Raw genomic sequence first — 7,296 nt, forward strand, 5'->3', positions numbered from 1 at the left:
TTCACTCAGCTGTAGAAATGAGTTGCGACGTTACTGGTGCCAAGCTGTATTGGCCTTTGCTTTTCCATTGGATAGTATCGGTGACGTGGAGCGGGGAGGCTGGTATGCATGGGCGACTGCTGGCCTTCCATAAACAACCTTGCCCGGACTTGGGCCTCGAAGGGTAACTTTCTAGGTGCTGTCCCATAGTCATTCATGACCGAAGGGGGTCATCCCTTTAGGCTGCACTAAGTGGAGTTCGGACTAAAGCACGCTGTTACTCCCTGTTCACGTCTTTACTTGCAGATAGTGACCAGCACATTGTATCCGCCCTGTCTCTCGACTGCGTCTGTCATATAATTTGAGCAGACAGTCCTTCCTCGTTTGACTTAGAAAACACATACATACATACATACATACATGTACACATTTAAATATATATACATATATACATTGTGTGTGTGTGTGTACAAATGTTTTTACTGTTAGGTCTAATTAACCTTTATCTAAATCTGGTTATGCCTATTTTTATACACATCTTAAAATTAATCTTGTCCTGTTTATGAATGGATACCTTTATTTTCATCCCCACGTACGTGTTTGCTTTCCTATTGGAAATGCTTTTCCCTATATACATGCATAAATGTAATTCTTTTCCCAAATGAATTAAATAAATTGCACTTCATAGTCGAGGCTCTGATGAAGCTGTAAAGTGTTACTCAGGCACTCAACTAGGAGTTCACTGCATCTTATAGCACAAAACAGTCGTAAACTACTGAAGTTCATAAGAAAGTCATTCATTTCTTTGTCATCCCATTTTCTTTTACATACATACATACATACATACATACATACATACATACATATAAAAATACCCTGTTGTTGATGTTGAAATTCCAATAAGGGCGCCTTAGATCTAAGTTAGAAACCGGCTCTTTCTCTATTGGCAAGAAATCTTGAAATAAAAAAGAATGACATACATGCATACACATGCACACGCGCGTGCGCGCGTCTGTTTGTATGTATATACAAATGTCTGTACATATATTTGTGTTTGTATATGTGTCTGTGGTGGGGAATGTGTGTGTGTGCGTGTGCGTGTGTGACATTTTTCTTTGTACAAAAGCAATGGCTACTTCGACTCCTACGATGCTATTCGATTTTCTGCTGATATTCAAAACTGCAGATTTTGAATATCTGCAGATATTCAAAACATAGAATCGACCGATAAAGCTATAAGCAAACGGACTATGCTGTCGCCACTATTACACTGTTCTCATTATATCTGTATGTAAAACAGATCTCTGCAATTACTGTGGAATATAACACAGCTTTAAAACATTTTAAACATTTTGAATGTATGGATAACACTTTTTTAAATAGAATAGGGAAAAACAACCACTCGTGTATTATAAAACATTAACGATATCGCTAGAGGCTATAAAAATGTTATAATACGCATTAGAGTGTTAATACCTACTTGAATTACTGTTGCTACTCGACACCTAAGAATTAAGGAACACCTGAGAAATATTCACAATGCATGTTACTACGTGCATAAGCAGACTAATTATGTGGATAATGAATGTAGAAAATAAAAACAATACAAAACTCGGAATCAAACATTTGTTTTATAACGTCATGAAATGAATATCATTGTAAGGTGAATAATATATTCACAGTGCACCAAATGCACAAATGCATCTCATGATAAAAATTAACAAAAAATCGACAGAGATTCTGAACGTCAAAACCTTGTGGGGAAAATAATTAATTTTATAGCATGAGCTCAAGATCTGGTTGAAAAACAATTCTGTTATCGGGAAAAAATAGAAAAATCCTTTCTAACCGTACGCTTGGTCCTGGTCCACTTGCTGTTAACTGAAGGATGAAAATAAAAAGAACAATGTCATAATAAAAGAGCTCCTTCGCAGAAAGATCTTAAAATCAATTTGGCTTCAAATCTAGAATGAAAAGAAAGATTTTAATCAGAATACATCATCGCTAGAAACTACGAAAAACGAACACTTTAACAACATTAACGGTAAAACATATAATAACTGACTTTGAAACTTTCATCAAAGCTGTGAAAAAGCTGCATAATACGAAGACATTAAGTAAAAGCCTAATTAGTCGGGTATGGGTCCAAAGTCTTGATGTTTTATAGGATATTATTAATGCATGTATTTTAAGGAATTGCGGAAGATATGATTAGCATATTGAATTGGCACAGACAAATTTTGTAGCAAAGAATGAAAACTATAGACCATTGCATGCTTAAATATTATGTTCAAACTTTACACAAGCTATCTGAAACAATTCCGCTATATTGAGAGTAACTGATGAGCAGGTGCTTAATTGCAGGAGGTGGGGGCATTTAATTCTATTCCATTCTTATGGCTGCTGAAGCCACTGTAATTGGCAGAAATCTTTGTTGCATAGTTATTGCTAATGCAAGTCTTGCAAAGACCTAGTCAACGTTCCTACCCCTTGTGACTGAAAGCGGAATCACTGTCTCTGATATTATAAGTACTTCAAAGGATAAATACTGTGTGCTTCTGGTTATTTTAACTCTAAGTTCATTGCTATTTCGTTTACAAATTGATCAAAATATATCATACAAACGTGCTGTAAGCAAAGATAGAGTGACCAAAGAATATCATACGAGACTTTAGAAGCTAAGGCCGCCAGACCTTTTCTATTACAACAAAGAATATCCCATAATGCATTTTCAGTACCAGTAATGATATCAACATTCAGTTGGGGTATAGAAGAAGTCCATCCAATAAATATTTAAACTCCAAGATCCTGACATTAACTAAATGCTTCCACGGGAATAATGATGTCGAAAGGTGAGAAGAAGCTTACGATTAGTGCAGACGACCCTTTTCTGTCGTATACTGTCACTCAGACAACTTCTGCTAAATAACATCAAAAATAAATTCTTTCTAATTGGTTTGCTAATTTTTTTTTTTTTTTTTTTGTTCGTGGTAATACAAAATTAATTTTTATCAATAATAATAATGAAATGAGTTCTCCAGTTTCTTTTTATTTTACTTTCACTCTTTGTGAAAGATTTGTTTAATTCTCCGAATGAAATTTTCAAAGTGTCAGGTTTTGCTGGTGATTTCAATTTATATATTTCGTCTGATATTATTAATAACAATAAAAATAAGTTATGTACAACTGTATTATTAACAACAAAATGGACAAATAAAAATGAACAATTTGATCCTTCGAAAATACAATTCATTTTCATAACTCAAAATCAGTCAATTACCAATGTAATCAGATATATATTATGATTCAATTGTTAATATCACAAAAAAAAAACAATTAAAATTCTTGATATTTGGTTACAGGCATACTATTGAAATCATATAAAACAAATATCACTGCTTAATATTTAAACACTTGAGGTTATATAATAAGGCTAAGAAGAGGTTCAAGTACTGCATATCTTCAAGCTACTGAAAACTTTTTCAAGATCTACCTCTAATATAGCTATTTGTCATAAAGCAGCATTGACTCCTACCATTTTCTTAATGGAAGCATCTAAAAAATATAAACTGCTAACTGTTCTATTTAAACAAAAAGTAAGCAAAGCAAAGTCATATCTGATAACCTCTATAGGAAAAACAATAACAATCCTTTAAAATAATAATCTAATAATTTAAGAGATAGAAAATTACTATAATAATTTTATTCAGTCAGACTGTTTTAACAACTGGGTCAGTTGGACAGATTCAGGCAATGAAACAGCGTGTAGAGCTACTTGGAATTTTTAGCATAATAGTAAAAAAATTAACAGCATTATTTTACAATATTTATGTTTCAGAGTGTTGAGGAATAATGTCTTTAGATTTTACTAAAGAAATATAAAAAAGAGATTTTTTTTTATTTATTTGATAGTTTATATAATCTACTTTTATTTCAAACAACAAAAAATACTGCTTCAGATAGTTGTAAATATCTAAGATCTTTATTTGAAACTAATAAACAAATAGATTGCTATGGAGAAGCTCTTAACTACCAAAACGTCTCCGACTTTGAGACAGCCAGGATCGTCATGCAGAAGGAGAAAGAACCCAGCATAGAACAGAGTCCAATCTACCCCCACATGACGGAGGCCACTACTGCAATCACTGCAAAAGGATCTTCAAATCCTGGATAGACCTGAATTTCCACCATGAGACAACTCTGTAAAGCATCGAACAAAGAATACTGTGAAACTCTGTCCTACCGAACCCTTATTCGTCGAAGCGACAAAGAGAGATTCAATGGATAAATGAATAACAATGATTTAGATATCAGGTTCCAAGAAATAAGGGAAGCAATAAAATATGTGAGTTTTTTTTAAAGGAAAATGATAATACAAACAGAAATAATAGATATAAAATTATATTCTAAATCTATCATAAGTAGAATCATTTGGTAGATACTCAATCGATCGAGTGTAGAAAATATATTGAAAAGTATCACTAGATAAACTATGAAACTTTAATCCTCCAATATCGCAGGCAGACTTATTATCTGCTAAAACTTAACAGTTAATGACAATACAATATTTTGTTTAATACATATATTTCAATGTAAAAAAATTATTAGAATGAATAACATAAAACATTGGTTTCAAATTTTAGTACAAGGTCAATAATTTTAGGAAAGACGGGTAGTTGATGACATCAAGCCCGAAAGGATAAGTTGACTTCGGTGGAATTTGAACTCAGAACGTAAAGAACCTTAAGGAATTTTTGTGCGACGTGATAACGACTCTGCCAGCTCGCTGCTTTGATGACAAGGATAAAATCAGATATGTTTCGGTCAAAAATTGGCCCAGGCCATTCATAGCACTACCTGATAGGATTTGTTAAGTCAAATTTGTGGTACATGACCCATTCAAGTAGTGAGTTGTTGACCGAGTATAGTATGACTTGAAGAAATTTGTCCCGGCATCGTTTGAAGTTGATGGGATCTTTTTCTTTTTGTTTTGTTTTTGGATAAGGTTAAATAAAGCAGGGCTTGTTGAGGAAAAAATTTGTATTGCAGTGTATTTATGTGTCGTGATCCAGAATTGTACACTGGGGGCGTATGACACGTGATTAAGCCTTGGATCAATTCTGAATTTGATGTTAAGGTTGTTTGGACAATGTTAATGGTATATTCTCCACGTAGTGCAAATGATATAGCTTTCATGTCAGCGTTGGAGAGAATAAAGATTCAATGTTTTAAAGAAGTCCCAGTAATTAAGCTCAGTCATGCCATTTTACTTTTTTCAGTGATTTCTGTCTGAGGTGACACAGTTCTCGTAACGTTTTGTTTGGTGTGGAAAGACCACAGGGGGCAGCAGTTTTCTAGGTGTGGCCATAGAAAGGAAGAGAAAAGGGGAATTACATCTTGCTCTATGGGCTGGAAAGTTCTGAGGATCCAGGAACTCATCCTGCTTGCTATATCAACTTTATTGTTGATGTGAGCACTCCAGCCGAGATTTTTGTCCTAAATTCCTGAAATTATTTGGATGTTGTGAGTGGTTCTCCTGCAGGAAGTGAATATGGTTGGTCGAGCGCATTGAGATAAAATATTAAATGCAGTTTTGAGAACACCAGTGTTAAAGATACAATTTATTTGCAAAGTTCTATCACATCAAAGACTTAGAAAATAACGTATCTTAGATATAGACTCGTTATTTTCTGTCTTCCATGGTATTTGAAACTGCACACTAAGTTTTCGAAGATATGAACTTTAAATAAGGAAATGTAATAACTATAGTGTTTCTGGGATCTTTTCCTTTTCATGGGCAGCTCGATTAATTAATTTTCTTTGAAACTTTGTATACTGGTAAAATGTGTCATATAGAACATCTTTTACTCTTAGCGTTGTTGAGAAAAGTTTCTATTTTCGAAGTTATTTCGTATTAAAGTTGTCGTGTTTCTGTAATTTCAACCAATCAATGATATGTATTCAGCTGAATAAAATTACTGCTGTCGTTTGTAAACAACAACTATCGGCGGTGTATATTTCATTTGTCACTGTTATTTATGACATCGTTCCTGCGTTTGTACTGGTTTTAGCTTTAAAAAAATTTACCTATATTCAAACACATGCAGACGATAGAAACAGAACCAAAGGAGCGGGAATCAGTAGAAGGGACTCAACAGCAGGTTTTGAAAAATAAGGCATTTGTAGTTTACTACGGTAAGAATGTGGACGTGGAAAAGAGGATTTCCAAGTGGAAGGGTTTAATAAGGGTGAAACTACCCAGGAAGGATTTCACGGATGGACAAAATTGTGTATTATTGAATGAAGACAGATACAGCACATTTGTAAAAACATATGGAAAGTATTTAATTAGAATTGGCGGGCCGGTGGGGTTTGATACCCTACCACCCATAATTCAACATAAAGACTTGGAAAGTTTTAAAATATTGTAAAATATAAACATTTAAAAATGAAGATGTGAATTTTTAAAAGGCAAAAAAAAAAGCTGTTCAAAAAATAACCTCTAAATGTAACCACTTGACTTCGGGTTGTCGAGTGGGCATTGCGCCTCATTTTATCATTTTCATATTTTCATTCGTTCTTTTCATTTTTTCTTCACTCGATTTCTTTCTGTATTTTTATTTCCCTGATTATGTGTCCTATATTGTTTTGTAATGTCCCATCTATGTTTGGCCCCTTGTGGATAATAAAAAAATTGAGGACGTTGATGTTGCTTTGGCGGAGGTTTGCGCTCTCTGAGTGCTCTTGTTCTAGGATGGATTCGGATTTATGTAAGAATTTTGGAAAAAAATTATTGAGAAATAGTGACGTTATTTCGTGATAAACAAACTAATATCGACGCTTAAAAATATGAATCTAAACCACTGCGAATGACTACAAGCTAAAAAAAAATTAAAATTCTGATTAAGTTTAATAAAATGAAAGAAAGAACATAGAAAAATAGAGAAAATCATATTTAAATATCTTTGGCTGTTAAATCTTTTGGCTGATTCTATGAAATAAAATATTTTATAAATAGTTGGTAGACCCTTGAACGTTAATTGTATCGTAAATATTGGTAATCTTTTGAAAAACTTGAATATTTTATCTCTCTCAGACTAATAATTTTAACATTGAAATACATAATACTATAATGTGTCTGAATAGTCGCCACGATAACATAAACATAAAATTATTAGATATAAGCGCTTCATGTTAGCATGAAATTTTTTTCTTTTACATTTAAATGTGTTTATATTCATAAAATATTCAGGTATCATGCTCTCTCTGTATTTCTCTCTCTATCTATTTATCTACTATATATATATATATATATAT

Source organism: Octopus bimaculoides, chromosome 2 (assembly GCF_001194135.2).
Source record: "Octopus bimaculoides isolate UCB-OBI-ISO-001 chromosome 2, ASM119413v2, whole genome shotgun sequence".
In the NCBI taxonomy this organism is placed as follows: Eukaryota; Metazoa; Mollusca; class Cephalopoda; order Octopoda; family Octopodidae; genus Octopus; species Octopus bimaculoides.